We start from the raw sequence: 17,496 nt of genomic DNA, 5'->3' as shown, positions 1-17,496 counted from the left end.
TGCTGACTTTTGTGCCCACAGAATTTATCATTCCAAAGCCTACTATATCTATGATTTTTTGCACACTTCCTTCTCTTTTGTCGGATTGGGTTCATTATCCTTAGCTTCCTTTCTTTCTCCTCTGGCTCTACTCTCTGGGTTCTGAATATTTGTTCCCCCATAGTGACTGTTTCAGACTCACCTGTTCTGAGGGATGGCCCTGACATAATTTGCCAGTCTTCACCCATAGCTCTGTCTCTGGATTGTCTCTGAGTTTGGCTTTACTTCTCTGGCTTGTTTCTGGTTTGTGGAATCAAATTGAGTTTGGCTAACTCTTTAGAATTTTCCAGACAGTGGATAGAACCAGAAAACTCTATCTAGCCAGACACTTGGACCATTTTGGGGATGGGAGGAATTGGGACAATTGCAGAAATTTATTGATTCCTTCATTCAAAGATAGAAATTTTGAGAAATGAGATAATAGTCTTTATGTTGACAAGTACTTTGAAGAAAAAAAAAAAGCCATAAGGTAAGAACAGAGGTAGAAATTTACTTGGGATCAGAGAAGGTCATGCTCAAAAGGCATTAGGGCCTTGTGGGTTGGTTGGGAAGAACATGCTATAGATAAAAGGAAGTTGGAATGCTCTCAGGTGAGCACATGCTTGGAATGCTGGAGAAGAATGAGGTCATTGTGAGTAGTGAGAGGGAAGAGCAGCAGGCATCTGCTCAATGATGTAATGGGTAAGTCGAATGTGTGGGCTCAGAAGGACCTTGGCTTTTCCTGCCAGTGAGCTGAGGAACAATCTCATGACTAGAGATGGGAACCTACTGAGTGCACTCCCTGTGGCTCATCTCCTTCAGGATGGGGCAACTGGTACCAAGGGAGGGCTGATGTGGAAGAGCTTGCTCTACCAGGCAGGGAGAGATAGGAGATAGGTTCTGGAAGAGATTAAGATGGGCAAGGGCTCATATGTGATGACATTGTAACATCTTTAGAGAATGTCTGAAAATTGAACCTGTGTTTGCATGGGTTCAAGATGGCAGCACAAGAGTAGAGATGGAGAGGCAGAAAGAGAACTACAAGGCACTGGCCACACAGCAGCACCAGATAGGAAGGTTTGTATCTGAGGCAAGAATGTGGTTGGATTTAATCCTACATCATGGAAAACCACAGAGATTTTTCACATAGGAAGTGTGACTTTGATGGTTAATATGAAAATGACTTCCACAAAGTCTTGGTTTCCAAATCATCTATGGTGGGCAGGCTCAGGACCTCGGGAAAGAAAAAAATGGAGCTGAATTTCTATATATCACATAATCCTAACTTTCCTGAGTTGCGCTGTGGGAATTTTACCTGCTTATTCTTGGCCAGGTTGTTATAAGGAACAAATGACAGAACACGTAGGAAAGAGCATTACAGTCCAGTACAACATCCATATTCCCTCTCTGTGCTGAAAGGATGGGATGAGGGGGAATCTTAAAAAAGTAGCAGTGTGGCAAAATGGAAAATAAGAGGCTCTAGTGTTGGAGGTCACCTGGAGTCTGACCATGTCACATGCTAGCTCCAGGACTTTGGATCATGTGCAGGAACCACGCTGAGCCTCAGTGTCCTCATTTCTAAAATGGGCTAATATACACCTTGAGATCAGTGTAAGATTGTGTGTGGGAAGTGGCCAGCCCTGTATATAGGCCAGAGGGAAGGTCCATAACTGATGGCTGTTCTTTTCTGACAGTGAGTAGGATGAGCAGTTGATCCCATGGATTCTTAGGATATGGTACTGTGGGTTCCTGGTGCTGTGGAACATGTCCACTGGTGCCAATGGTTTGCCATCGGAACTGTTTGTGTAGTAGTAAGGTGGCTTTGTGCAGATACTTCACTTCACTTGGACCCATTTGTGCTCCCTGGCACATGGCATGTCTATGGTTCTGGATATGTGGGGGACTCATGGATTACTGAGGGCCAGGCTCATGGCTGATGTGATGTGAACTACAGTGTACTCTTCTTAGCTGACTGGCCAATGGCCAGATGTCTACAACCATTGACTCAAGACGGGCCAGTGGGAAATGGAGGCTGAAACATGAATTCATATAAGTAGCTCCTAATTTCCTGCTACTGAGGGGGAAAGCCTTATTTTGTCTGAATTTAACAGAACAATTGTCCGCATTGATTGAATTCTCAGAAAAAAATGGAAAATAAAAAAACCTTTCTCATCTCCTTCCTCCGTTTTGTTTCAGAGCACACAGCTTCACATTTCAAAGACAGAAAGAGAAAAATTACTGTCCAACTGCAATTTCTCATTTGGCAGGCACCCAGCCATTTTCTCAGGATTTGACAGAATATGATCTCTCATTTAACTGGCTTTCTAATACTGCCCCTGGGCCAGGCTGAATTGAATCAGACCCCAGTGCAATCATTATCTTGGCTGAAGATTCACACCTACAGATCTTCCCACAGATTTTCAGTGCAGCCACGGTGGACTCTGAAACAAACAAGCAGAAAACAATATACTTGCCAAGCAGAAATGGGCTCACTGCTGTTTCCAACAGGGTTGCTTCATTTGTGCCTTTTAACAGCCCTCCACAGTCATTACCCATTCATTCATTCAATAAATAATTAAGTCCCCTAGCATGGTGCAAAATGCAGATAGTATGATCTATGGTCTTTTCCCTCAGGGAACTTACAATTTAGTTGAAAAGATAAGATGGTATACAAATAATTAGGCTCTTGTGTAGGAGGAACACAGAAGATGAAGAGTTAGGATAGGATTTCAGAAAGTAGAGAATTTTGCTTAGGATAATCTCATGTAGCTGGTAGAATAGTTTGAGTGGGGAGGTTGGAAAACAGTATATAGTGAGCAAGAAGAGTGGGGTGGGGTGGATTCCGAGCTTGAGTGATGAGAGGAATAAGAATGCTTTGTTCTAAAATTGCTTCTAATGGAAATAAGTAGCATTTGGACTAATTCAGTAGTAATCCAACAGCTTGAAACATTCTTTTGTCTGTGTGTGCCAGTCTTGGGGCTTGAACTCAGAGTCTAGGCATTCTCCCTTGAGTTTTCTTGCTCCAGGTGAGTGCTCTTCTACTTGAGCCATATCTTTATTTCCATCTTTTTCTTCTTTTTTTCTTTTTTTGAGTGTGTATGTGTGGTTAGTGTGTGATAAGTCTCATGGGCTTTCCTTTGGTGGCTGATTTGGAATCGTGGTCCTCAGAATTCAGCTTTCTGAGTTGCACAGATTTCAGGCATAAGCCACCAGTACCCAGCAACAGCTTAATTTTGAAAGAGGCTCACAGAGGAAGACTGGTTGGGAACGTTTGTGTGATAATCCAGGCCAGAAAGACTGATATAAAGGAAGTTGGTGACAGTGGAGATGATGAAAAACAAATGGGATTCTAGAAACATCTGAGCCTTTCTGGTCTTTTCTTTCTTATATACTACCTTCCAAGAAGATCCTAGTCTTTCGGTTTTAAAAAGACACTATGGAAGAAATTGTCTGTGTGTATGACCAAAGGTCCTCTCTCACAGTAACTGTGGCTTATTGCTCTGCCCCATGGTATTTATGTCCCTTAGGATTGTAAGGCCACAGAATGAAGATCTGGGGCCAGGGTTGCCCTCACCCAACCCTCATTTTACCAATAAAGAAGCCAAGGTTCACGGAGAGGTGAACTGGCTTTTATAGGGTATTAGAGTAGTGTTAAAATCATCTAATGGTTTTAAAGATTATCAAGACTGTATGATGTGTCAAAGACTGGCTACTTGTTCACTAAATTCATTTCCACTTGCTCAAGCTCATCTGCATTGCCCAGTTTTCCTTGCAATTAATGATATGTAACCATGTGACTGAGTACCAGCAAAGGGATGTGGCAGTGTGAATGTTCAACTCTTAGGCTTGGCCCGTGAGAACTTCCCTATCCAAGCCCCAGCCTCTTCCCCCATCTTCTCTCTAGATATGGCTTCTCATTAGACGTTGTTGCCCAGAGCAACCTTGGAAGAATGTGTTGAAGATGACAGAGCATATATTATCCTGGAATCCTTTGACTGACTTCACAGAGAGTACACACCTGCTCCATCTTTCCCAACCTTTGGTTATAAATCCTATTGGATTAAGCCACTGAGATCGGTGTTTATTTGACAAAGCAGTGAATACAGCCTTGTTATTATTATTTTGTTACCAAGGTTTAGATTTGAACTCAAGATTGTATGCTTGCTTAGCTTTGCCTGCTTGGCTGGCACACTAGAACTTGGGTCATGCATCTAGCTTAGCTTTTTTCTGTCTCTATTGGAGATGGAGTCTCATGGGATTTTCTTCTCTGGCTGGTTTGGAACTACAATGCCCCTTAGCCTTCTGGATAGCTAGGATTACAGACATGAGCCAACCAGCACCCAGTCAATCTTAACTAATGTTTAAAATTAATATTATCTGTTTAAATGTAGAGAGATAGACTCCAAAGGTACCACCTGAAGAGCTTATCAGGTACTCCTTGCAGTTGGTGGCTCTGTGGACTGGACCTGACTCTTGTTCTAGAGCTGTAGAGAACATGACCTTTGAGCAGCAGAACCAGGAGGAACAGGTTACAATTAATTAACCTTCAATTTAAGAATTTGTTCAGTTCACTTCCAACTTATGTACCTAGCTGTTGAGCTATTGTGATCCTCTTCTAGGACTATCCTAGACATATACTACTTATTACAAATGAGGGAAAACAGGGAGTTTATGTTTCTTTGGGTCTGGCTTCGCTTAATATGATTTTTTCTAAGTCTTTCCATTTCCTTATGAATGGGACGATGTCATTCATTCTATGGAAGCATAGAATTCCATTGTCTATATATACTACATTTTCTTGATCTATTCATCTTCCAGGGGAGGGATGGGGAGGGAAAGTGGGAGAAGAACAAGGGAGGGGTAACAAGTTCAACAAGGAATGTACTCACTACCTTACATACTGTAACCTCTCTGTACATCACTTTGACAATAAAATTAAATTGAAAAAAAAAGAATTTGTTCAGGGCAAAAAGGATGTGAACCAGACACTGGCTGTGCAGGAAAGAAAGCCTGTGTAGGGGTTATTTTGACTCTGATTCAAGTGGATTTTAAGGCAAAGAAGCACTGGTGATAGTGAGAATCAATGGATGGCAGTATAATTAGATAAGTTTAGAGGGAGGGAAAAGCAGAAGTCAATGAGCCAATGGTTCTGGTCCATTATTAGAGTTATGTCAGGTGTCCTATCTGGGAAACTTTGAAAGGACCTTGAAATCAACCACAAGGAAAGATGATTTGAGTACGAGCTAGGCCATGAGTGTGATGCCAGCCCAAGTATGAGTTTCTGAGCTCCTCTTTCCTCCTTTCTCGTTAATTTTCCACTACAGAGAGGGGAAGAGAGATGAAGTTAATCCCATCCCCTGCCTACCATTGGTTTCCAGCTGAATAAAAGACAGACAGGACTGTGAAATTCAAATGAAGATAGAAGAGTGGCTTAATACATTGCCGTAGAAATCCTGATTTCTCAATTGAATCTGTGTTTTATTATTTGAAGTGACCAAATTACGTGAGAGGACCCAACAGAGGCAGGCAAAAAAAAGTTCTTGTTCAAAACTTTTCAAAGGCAGTGGAAAACCAACAGGAAAGGTGATTCATTCATCAAGTGGCACTTGTTCAAAGGGACACCACTGGATCCAGCTGCACGATCAGGATGAGCTTCTGGATGGGAGTGAGGATGTGTGCGTAGAAAATGCACAGAGAGGGGGCACAGTGCAAAGCTGCTGGAAATGGCATCAAAGGCACAACCTCTGGGAGGCAGCAGGTGAGGAGGTGGGGACCTGTCAAACGGGGATGGAATGGTGGCAGAGGAGACCTGCGAGGAACTGGAATAAGAAATAGAAGGGGATGGAATGCAAGCAGCAAGCGGATGTGGAGTGGTGAAGGAAGCCAGATGTTGAGAAATATGTTGGGAAACTTAGATGAACCTGGGGGACCTTTGGGACCCTTAGAAAGATTTTCATACAGCCTGGCATGAACGGATTTGCATTTTAGAAAGGCAAGCTGCTGTAAAGAAGTGTTTGGGGAAGGAAGAAAGGAGAGAGAGCAATAGCGGCAGTTAATCTGATCATTGTATCTGCATGTGTGAAATACCACTGTGTCTTTGTACTATTCATATACACTAATTAAGAGAAAGAACTTTCTGGAGCAGGTAGGGGCTGAGACTAAGAGAACATACCTAGGTTTGTGATTTTTGCTAGGAGATCTCAATATCCAGGTGTAAGAGGTTCACATTTATTGAGGGTTACGGATTGGCCTAAGAAGTTTTGTTGGAGAGATGAAGATCCTTTCATGGGATCCTATCACCCTCTACTGCTCTGTCCTCTGAAACCTTAGTTCTTTGAGTACAAGTTCCCCTGGAATAAATGTTTGCTAACTATTGGCCTCGGGAGTTTGAACTCATGACTTTGCACTTGTTAGGTAAATGCTCTACCGATTGACCCACAGTTGCAGTCCTTTAAGTTCAGGTTATTTTCAGATAGAGCCTCTCTTTTTGTCCAGTCCCTGACTCTAACTTTTCTGACAGTGATGGGGATGAGCAGGTAATCCTCCTCTTTATGCTTGTTGTGTAGTTGGGATTATAGACTTATGGGTGTGTACCACCACACAGGGCTGTGTGTATGTGTATGTGTGTGTGCTGGTCCTGGGGCTGGAATTTAGGGCCTGGGCACTGTCCGTGAGCTTGTTTGCTCAAGTCTAGCACTCTACCACTTGAGCCATAGCTCCATTTTCATGGACTTTCCTGCCCAGGCTCGCTTCAAACCCCAATTTTCAGATCTCAGCCACCTGGGTAACTAGGATTATAGGTATGAGCTACTGGGTTCTGGCTTGGCTTTATTTTTTAAAAGATGTGTGTGTGTGTGTCTCTCTGTGTGTGTGTGTTTGTGTTGCTGGCCTCAAATCATGATCCTTTCCATCTTTGCCTCCTGAGTAGCTAGTATTACAGGTATGAGCCACTGTACCTGGCCTTACAAGTAAAATCTCATGTGTTTACATGTTTTCTATGAACCTTGGATGCTTTGTAGTTCAGTAGTAAAGTTAAGTAATTTTGGTATATACCTATGCCTCACAAAACCTAAAATATTTTCTATTCTATTACAGAAAGTTTGCTGACCCCTGTCCATGGCTAGAAGTAACATTCCAGGTTAAACCTACTGGAAGAAGTAGATTATAATTTTTTTTTTTTTTTTGTCGGTCGTGGGGCTTGAACTCTGGGCCTGGGCGTTGTCCCTCAGCTCTTCAACTCAAGGCGAGCGCTCTACCACTTGAGCTACAGCGCCAAAGAAGTAGATTATAACATGAAGGAATATTCCTGTCCAAGAGCAGTGAACGGTAGGGACCTTGAAATAACTGAAACAAATGCACCATGGCCACTTAGAGTAAATATTCCAGTTTTCAATTCCATTGTAACTCTGTGGAGTCACATGACTGAGACATGAGTCATGGGAACAACTCCCAGGAGAGGATTTTCACTTACTTTCTTTCCTACTGGCTGGAATTTAAAAAATAAATGGCAGCCCATTGGACAGCAGGAACCTATTAGACCTGGTAAAGAAATAGACTAAAATCTGGTCCCCAATACGATAGACTGCCATAGAGTTCAGGGCCTGCCAGGATTTACATATGAGAAATGCACTCTCATCTGGCTTAAGTCATTGATACTTGAGGTTTCCATTATTCTCAGCTGCTTCATTCTTTTGTTCATTGTTGTTCACCCAGTGAGGGGAGGAAGTATACAGTAATTCCTCCCCCCGCCCACACACACACACAAAATAACCTGCTGGAATTTTGATTCCTGTGCTTGGGAATCTGGCTACTACTTTTTCAGAAGCCTTGGTGACCAAAGACAAATTCTTTCATTAAGGACAGGAATGGATTCAGTGAAGAGTAGAAAACTGAGATTGTTCACACTATTTGTAAGCAGGAGAAATGGTTATGGAGTTAGCTGGGGTAGGGATGGGTATGATTCTATTTGATCATCAAGAACTCAGATTGCTACTGGAGTTTAATTTTAATTTTATTGTCAAGGTCATGTACAGAGAGGTTACAGTTATGTAAGTAAGGTAGTGATTACATTTCTTGTCTAACTTATGACCCCCTCTCTTGGATTTTTTTTTAAGTGATGCAATCCTAGGAAGCCATTATAGTTTGTGTCTCCCTTAGATCTGTTCTTAGTTCAGTTCTTTCTGCAAATTTGTAAATGGTCTTAGACCCCTTCTGATTTTATTATGTAATCCAGAATATTTTTCCTCTTTCTTGCAACCAAGAATATTAGCATAGGATCCATAAATTCCTTGAGCTTCACTGGTATTTCATGAGGTTCAGATATGTCCACTGTAGAGCTAAGAGAAGACAGGTGGCTGAAGGCCATCTGAACTGTGATGAAACTAGCACTACTGATAGGTTGGATGTCTGTTGAGGAATCTTGTAACTAGTTTATATTATGCTCAAACTGCTTCCTGTAATAAAAGCACAAATTCTTTGCCTCTTTCTTCAAAGTGACTATAAACATGACAGTACAGGCTGTGAAACAAGGGAAAATGTGAAGCATATTTGTTCATATTGGTCTTGGAAGCAAAAAGCAAAAAATGAAAATAAACAAACAACAAGCCCCACAAGTGTTGATTAAAGATGGAATAAATTGTCCCCAAAGTTTACAATGTAAGACAAGGCAAATCCTGAAAATTAAGCTGACAGGCATATACGGCAGGGTAATTTTTTCTTAATTAAACTGACGATGATCCCTAGTTTCACATAAATCAACACAAGGCAGCACATGTACGGTGCTAAAAAGAAGGACATTAAGAGTTGCTGCAAGGAAAAAAATGTAATGAACTAATCGGTGCTTTGCTGGCTTTATATCCTTGGGGGTAGGTGCTGGCTGGGGTATGGGGAGGGGAAGTAGGGCCACAGAGAAAATAGTGAATTCCACCAGCTAATTTGTAGGGTCATCCCTAGCAGGAGGCACACGAGACAGATACAGTAACTGACCCATCTGTAGGTTTATGTTTGTCTTTGTCTTTGTCTTTGTGTGTGTGTGTGTGTGTGTGTGTGTGAAAGAGAGAGAGAGGGAGAGAGACAGAGAAAGAGAGAGAGAGAGAGGGAAGGAGGGAAGGAGGGAGAGAGAGGGAGGGAGAGAGAGAATGTATATGCCTGTTTCACGGCTTGAACTCAGGGATTGGGGACTATCCCTGAGAATTTGTGCTCAAGACTAGCACTCTACACAAGCCACAGCTCCTCTTCCAGCTTTTTGGTGGCTACTGGGTTACCTTTATACTGCAATCCTCATAGCTCAGCCTCCTGAGTAACTAGGATTATAGATGTGAGCCATTGGTGTGTTTTGCATAAAAGGAACATGAAATTAAAGCGTAGATTAGAAGAATTATCAAATGAGCAAAGGGCTGATCTAACAGGATTCACTACCTGCTGGGAGGGAGATGAGAGATGTACTCTGAAGCATAATTTCTCCCGCCACCTTCCCAACCTCTCTTTACCTGCATGAACTTGTCTTCTTCCTCCATCCATTGCCTGTTACCTTCCTTCCTTCCTTGAATTCTCTGGAGATTTTTTTAAAAATGAGTTATCTTCAGGGCTCTGTTGATACCATGAATTCAAATTGGTGTGTGTGTGTGTGCGTGTGTGTGTGTGCGCGGGCGTGCATGTGTGCATGTGTGCGTGCCTATACTAGGGTGTAAAACTCAGGGCTCAAGGCAACTCTCCCTTAGTCTTTTCTACTCAAGGCTGGTGCTCTACTATTTGAGCCATGTCTCATTTCTGGCTTTTTGGGTAGTTGTCTGGAGATAAGACTTGCAGACTTACCTGCCTGGGCCAGCTTTGAACCGTGATCCTCAGATCTCCTGAGTTGCTAGCAGGGTTACAGTCATGAGCCACTGATGGCCAGCCAGATCAATGTTTTCACAGATTATGTCATTATATAAAAGAGATAGCTTAATTTTCAAGAATAAGATATAAAGCACCCATGTACTCATATAAGCTCCTGCCAATCAACAATGACACTGTTTCTCAGTGAGTGCCTTATGGCATCTGAATCCTTCTCAGCAGTCATAGCAGCCAGTCAGAGCTAGTCTAGGAAGCAAAGTCTGTTTGCCGTCTCTAAAGTAATTAGGAGTCAGGCTTTAGAGGCAGATGGATGTGGGCTTTACAACATCCTTGCCTGCTGGGCAACCTTAGGTAATTAACTGAACTACTCTGAGCCTCACTGGTGAAAAATGGCACATATGTTGTACTAAATTGTGCCCAAGATTTGTTTTAATCCAACATGGCACACACACAGATATGGAAATGATTGTCTTGAAAGAAGATGTTGACTTTGAAAGATCCCTAGTGATAGGAGTCACAACAAACACATCATGTAGGGCTACATGGAAAAGAACGCTGGTGGCCACAGTGAGTCAGCAGACAGAAGCAAGGCAAGGGAAAAGCACGGCCGTGGCCTGTTTATTTATTGATTTTATCAGATTTTGTGTGAAAGAATTAGTCAGTGGCAGGGAACAGGCTGACAAAGTTAGGCGCTGGCTAGCTCGGTGGTGGCTCGTGAAAGGGCTTTGAGTCTATGCAGCAGGACCAGGATACAGGAAGTGCTCCCTAGTTCTCTGGATCCTGACTCTCTTCTTTTTATTGGTGATGGGTCTTGAACTCAGGACCTGGGCACTCTCCCTAAGCTCTTTTTGTTCAAGGCTAGCATCTACCACTTTGAGCCACAGCTCCACTTCTGTTTATTTTTTTAAGTGGTTAATTGGAGATAGGAGTCTCACAGGGATTTTTCTGCCCAGGCTGGCTTCGAACCATGAGCCTCAGATCTTAGCCTCCTAGTAGCTAGGATTACAGGCATGAGCCTAGGGTACCCAGCTGGCTTCTGACTCTTGTATGATTAGGATGGAAGCTATTTCCTCTTGGACTATTTCCAGATAGAGGAGGCAGTTCAGAGAACTGTATAGGCTTTGGATTGTTTGGTTTGGAAGGCTGACTGTATCTAAGAATTAGCTGGCCCAGAGAGGGGAATTCTCCTCAGGATGACAAAGATCTCAAGATGTCACACCATCATAAAATACAGGGAAAAAAAAATTTCCAATGATCATATACTTGTCTCAGAACTTCAAGAAAGAGATGTGCAGCAGGATCACATTTTGAGCTATTTAATTGATACCTTTTTTTCCTGCCTGGATTTCTCCTTCTATCTCCCCGCCTCTTAGCCACGAAAACGCATGCATTGCAGTACCCACCAGGGGCTCTGTGGTGGGCACAAAAGTTGAATAGCCTCAGAAACTCTTGGCTTGTGTTCTGAAAAGCTCAACACTATCAGAGAGTATAAAGTTACCCAGAGGAGATAGAAGAGAGGTTTATTGAAGACAAGGTGACTAGATAAAGCAGTAGAAAAGTAGAGGCTTTTTTTCAGACTTAAAGATTTCTTCAGGGGGGTGAATATATTTGGGTTGTGGGGGAAGCCAGGCTCTACTTCTGAGTAGAAGCCTAGAGAAGAATGGCTACAGGTTTGGACAGCTCTAGGTGAGGTTTCCTGTAGTGTAAAAGGGGCCTAAAGGCCATTCTTCGTGTCTCTGAAGATGAAATGGGCCACTGGGGATAAAAGGCCGTGCCAGGTAGGACAGTGGCTATACCTACATGCATGATGATGTAGGCTATTGAGCCTTGTCACTGTTCATGGTTTCTTGGATTAACAAATCCTAAAAGACGACTGGCATGAGGTATTCTGCCAGTCCAGTAAAACAGAAGCTGAGAATAAAAAACTAATTTACAGAAAATATAAAGGTGCGTGGTTTCTTACACCGTTGAGTTTAGGTTCTTTTCTGCTCTATCCACAAAGCTCTAGAATGTGCCAGGCCATACGATGGATACCTTAAACCACAGACATTGTTATTAGTGTATTTACTTGAGGAAATCAATGCTTCGGTTAAAAAAATATTCCTTACAATGAGTATCGACATCTCAGGGAAACTACATTCTCCCTGCAAGTATATTCTCCATTTACCCTTTAAACACAGGCCTATTCAGTCCCCTTCCCTGCTGTGGGGCTGACATTTATGAGCTGCCTAACCCACGAGGCTTTGCTGGCCGGTTGATGGGGATTAGAGGGGTAGCTACAGAAAATGAGAGCTAACTTGGGGTAGCTTGTCAGCGCTTTCCCTGTGAGGCCACTTAGGTCTGGACATGGCTGCATGCCTGTGTGCCTGCAACTCCTGCTGAGATAAAAATGGCTTTCCCCTCCCTCTGGCTAGATCTGGGAAGTAAATTTGCTTTGTTGGTTTCTTAACCCTTGTCCCTTTTTCTGAGGGCAGGGAATTAACCCTCTTCACTTGAAACATCTGAGTAGAGTTGTTTTTTTTGGTGAGGACCTTGACTGATAACGTAAGTGAGATTATTCTTCTGGTTGTTTTTCTCAGCAATATGGTTATAGTGATCTGGTCACTTTGTCCGACTTGGATTCCACCAGGCCCCACAGCTTCTATCGGTCAGGATGAAGGCTGATTGAGACTCTGGGTCAATCTGTGACTGGCTGGCACTGTGGGGGCAGTGTTCAGTTAAGGATAGAAAGATAGATACTCAAATCCTTAAAACATATTGACATCAGTCCAACCTGGGTTCCAGGTTTTGATTTTTTTTGAACTTGAATAACCTCTCTGTTTGATTCATTTGTACTCTATAACAGTGTTCACCTTCTGGATTGCAGTGAGGATAAATAATAAGGTCATGATGAAAAATGTTGAGCATGTGTGTGTAAGCTTTGAGAATGTGAACGTGATCAGAGGTATGGCTTCTTGGCATGAGTTATTGGTTTCTGTAAAGCTCTTATCCCATCTGCCATAGCGTCTTGCTCTAAGCTGAAAAGGTGTAGACAGTCCCATAGTTGTGATGCTTACTATGGGAAGGAATTAATCCTTGCCTTACCCACCCAGGGAAAAATTTTCCAGGAACTGAGAATGTGTGAGTTCCTTTGTAATCAACTACTTTTGAGGCAAAATGGAAGATGCCTAGGTATGGTGGCTTCACTGAATCCTTAACACCTCCAGAGCTCTTTTATAGATTCAACAGTGAGAGCTAGGCTTGAGGTGCCTTGTAGTTAAAGAACTCAGCTTCTAATATCTACCACTATGTATCTGACCTAGCACGGAATCCTGGAGAGAAGTTAGGGAACTTGTGCTTAAGAGAGATGGGGCATCTAATGGCCATAAGCAGCTTCTTTAGGATTTTGTTTTCTAAGGCACCAAATTCTTAATGAGAGCTAGTTGGACACTTGCTGGAGTTATTAATAAATATAGTTAGAAAACCTTTACTGTTCAAAAGTAGGATTCTAGGTATTGATTTTTTTGTTTGTTTTTGGTGGTACTGTGGTTTGAACATAGGGCTTAGCCCTTGAGCCACCCCTCTAGCCTTTAGGTATTGATCTTTAGTCTGGCTTTTCTAGGAATCATCTGGAGAGCTCCTAAACATTCTGATTTCCTGGCTACAGCCCAAATCCTACCTTGTATCATTTCTACCTTACGTTATGAAAATTTTCTCCCTGACTAGGTAGAGGCTTTTATATGGATATATCAATTTGCATTCCAAGTTTGAGTCTCTATTCCGCAGGAGGAAGGAAGTCTTGTTTGGAGGGTCTTAGTAGCTCAAGCCAAGATCAAATGTTAGGCAAATAATAAGGAATACTACATGCCTTTGCTGTCCCTGTCTGTCACCTGTCAGGTTCTTCCGTGGCTCTAGGATAATTTATTGAGTAGGGGAGGATGAAGAAGAAGCCCTTTGTGATGATCAGTTCATTCCCTGCCTTCTCCTGCTCAGTGTGGATTTCTGAGCGCAGCTGGAAGTCTGAGCCGTGCCCCTGTATTGGCACTACTGTTTCTTGGCTTCTCGAGTCCAATGTGCTTCTGCTTTATAGGGTGGGATTCTGCCTACGTCCCTTCCTCCCTGACATCATCCTACTCATCTCATCTCTACTCATCTTTGTGGATTTGCCAGCAGTCCTGGAACTCAATAGTGAGTTGAGGTATTCGTGAGTGAAGGAATGAGTTCTTGCTGTGGGAATCTGAGAGCAATGTTTTGCAGCAAGTCCCTTCCCTCTTGTGCATGCATACAAATTCTCAGCAGGAGTTTCCTTAGTCAGGACTCCTCATTACCCCCTGTCTCTCTCTGCTATGGTTAATATCCTCTTTCACCCCTACAACAATCAGTCTCTGTGGTCAGCCTTCCAAACCTTGACTGCCAGGTGGAGGCTCTTGGTCAAATTGACCTTCAGTGGGGCTTTGCTAGGGCAGAGAGAAAGCTTTCATTTTAAATGACAACGTGGGACCAAACTATGAAGTGAGAGCAAGCCTGGAAATGAGAATTAGCACTTGTGTGTGGTGGGGGGGGGGAAGGGGGTGCCACAGAGGGGCAATTACTGCTGTAGACAAAATTCTGTCTGGGACTCTATTAGATTGTGTGACTTTGGGGCAAATTTCTGACCATCTCTGGGCTTTAGTTTCTTATTCTGTCATTTATGGGAATGAAATATATGATTTCTAAAGTGTCATTCAAGGTTTATGCTCTACACTAGTCTATTACTATGTCGCTCAGACAGAGGCACGCTTTGCTGACTGCTAAGTATCAACTGCTCTAAACCCAGGAGGTCACAATGGGACAAAATGCCTGCCATGTTCTGATGTGAAGCCATTCCCAGCTGATTACAACCTCTGCCCCTGATGGAGCTCAGAGATACCTGCATTCCCTGTACTAGTATCATCTTTCATTGTAGCCTTTTACCCCTAGATGCTTCTGAAATGGGGACGAAGGCGGTGGGGAGAGGATCTTTCCAGGCAGCAGCTTAACTGTGCTAGGAAATGTAAGCCCAGAGCCGAGCTGGGTTTGGAGGACAGCTCGGTTTCCCTCCCTGGCATAGGACCCCGGTCCCTTCCTCTATCATGTTGTTGGTATAGCATAGGCAGACCAGTACAGACCAAAGTCCTGGCCTTATTCATCTTCTGTTCTCCCTAGAGACTCTGAGAAAGACCAGCCTATACGACTGGAGACACTTTTGAATTGAGATAGCATTTGGCAACAAATCTTTTATAAATAATGGCATTGACATTATATCTCTATTAGACTAATCTACTCACAGTAATTCTGACTTAGTTTGTTCTACACAGAGGGTTATTTTAATCTTCCTTCCAGTTGTTATTGATGAGGGGCTCTTGGAAAAAGATTAGAAGATTAGTTTAAAATTATCCCCAGTGAATTTAAAACAATAACAGGAATGTGAATACAGACTAAAACAAATTAAGGGCTGCCATAGAGGCATTAACCGACTAGGGTTTGATGAGTCGGGGACACAATGGTAACAATAACCACAGGGTTTGCATCTACCCTCTCTTACTCACTTAGCTGCCCTGCCACTGCCCCTTCCTCTCCCTCTCCAGTCCCCTGAGGTGCTCATCTCTACCTTCTGCCTCTGCTCAGGCTGCGCCTTCTTCCTGCCATACTGAGCTCCAAACTCTCCAGTCCGAAGGGTCTTTTTTATTCCCTATAGAAATTTTGCATTTTTAAACCATACAAATATAATTTCATTGATTTAACTCTAGACGCATGTGTTGAGAAATAATAATGGGTAGAGATAGTAAATAGGCTAGCAAGTGGAGGAATTTTTGTTATGTAAATGTTATAATATTTAAATTTTGACCCTTTTGATTTTGAACCTTAATAATTTGAATATTAAATTACAAAAGAGGAAGAGTATTAAAAAGATGGATCCCAGCGTCTCCACCTTCAGTCTGATAATATATGTAATAGTATATATCTTGTTAGGAAAGGTTTCTGTTAGTTTCCCAAGACACTAGGAGTTATTTTGAGAAAGATGATGGTGGTGATGGTGGTATATGGAATGTAAATTATAAACAAACATCTCTTAGGAGTATTGAATTAAAGGGGAAAAGAGGGCCTTCTTCTCCTCCTATGTCTCTTTTTGTCCCTCTTCTCTTCTTTCTCTTTTGTGAAACCAACCAAAGTGGAACCTTTAATGTATCATTCATTGTGCTTTGTGAATCTCCCAATAAGAAGACATAGTATGCAACTTTTTGCATTTAATAAGGTGTTGATTATAAGGATCAATGGGAAAATAGGGAAAACATATTTCTTTTAAAATGAGACAATCAGGCCAGGCGCCGGTGGCTCATGCCTGTAATCCTAGCTACTCAGGAGGCTGAGATCTGAGGATCATGGTTCAAAGCCAGCCTGGGCAAGAAAGTCTGTGAAACTCTTATCTCCAATAAGCCACCAGAAAACTGGAAGTGGTGCTGTAGTCTAAGTAGTAAAGTGCTTGCCTTGAGCTGAAGAGCTGAGGGACAGTGCTCAGGCCCAGAGTTCAAGGCCCATGACTGACAAAGGAGAGAGAGAGAGAGAGAGAGAGAGAGAGAGAGAGAGAGAGAGAGAGAGAGAGAGAGAGAGAATCACACTCCTGAGATTGAGATGTTGTTTGAAAACTGGGAGGCTTCAATAAGCTCACACTTATAGTCCAGAGACTCTAGTGTCCTCTTAACATACAAAACCCACATACTCACTGAAATGTCCTTTTGTGCTACTACCTCGCTCAATTCTGTTCATGAGAAAGCTAACCTTTCTGAGTTAGTGAATCACTGTTGTCTTTGTTGGGCAGAGTCATGTCCTAGGCCATACCAAAGATCAATAAAAAAATGGGACATACTTGGGTCTGCCCTAGAGCTGGGGCTAGGAGCTATGACCGTTTAGCTGGGAGAAAGGCTGGAGAAGGTGATCTTATAAAAAATATTTATTGAGGATGGCTCACTTCTTGAGCAAAGCACACACACACACACACACACACACACACACACACACACACAAACACACACACACAAACACAACCTTTCCTCCCTCTGTTCACATGTCCAAACATGTCACAGATGACATGATTTACCCATCAGCTGTGAAGCACTCTTGCCTCCATGTGGGAAGCACACATCACAGAGATCATAGAACATTGCATCATACAACATTGTTGAATGTGAACACATTTGGGAATAAGACAGATCTGAAATTACATGTGGATTTTGCCACTTAATAGATGTTTGCTGTTAGACTTGCTTTTGAATAATTTCTATGAGACTCAATATTAGTATCCATGAGATGAATGCAGTACTACCAACTTAGAAGGCTTTCTTTATGTATTTGATAAGATGGCATATGCGAAGGCCTAGAAACAACTGGTAACTCACTTTGTTCTCAATCAGCTATTTTTTCTAATTGGAAGATGCAGCATTTCTCAGTTAAGAAAACTAGTGGACTTAATTCTCAACCCAACCTGTCCCCTGCCTGTGTCCCCTCAATTCCCTACTTTGTTCCTTGTCTCCTGTTATTACGTAGAGAATAAAATTTTTTTTTCCAAAGGCTATAGAGAGACGGTTGTAGCAAGAAGCACAAATCCCTGCCTGGTATTTTTTTTTTTTTCACTTTTCTTTTGAGTTC

Source organism: Dipodomys spectabilis, unplaced genomic scaffold (genome assembly GCF_019054845.1).
Source record: "Dipodomys spectabilis isolate Male_0828 unplaced genomic scaffold, ASM1905484v1 ptg000026l, whole genome shotgun sequence".
In the NCBI taxonomy this organism is placed as follows: Eukaryota; Metazoa; Chordata; class Mammalia; order Rodentia; family Heteromyidae; genus Dipodomys; species Dipodomys spectabilis.
Note: the sequence above shows the minus strand (reverse complement) of the source record.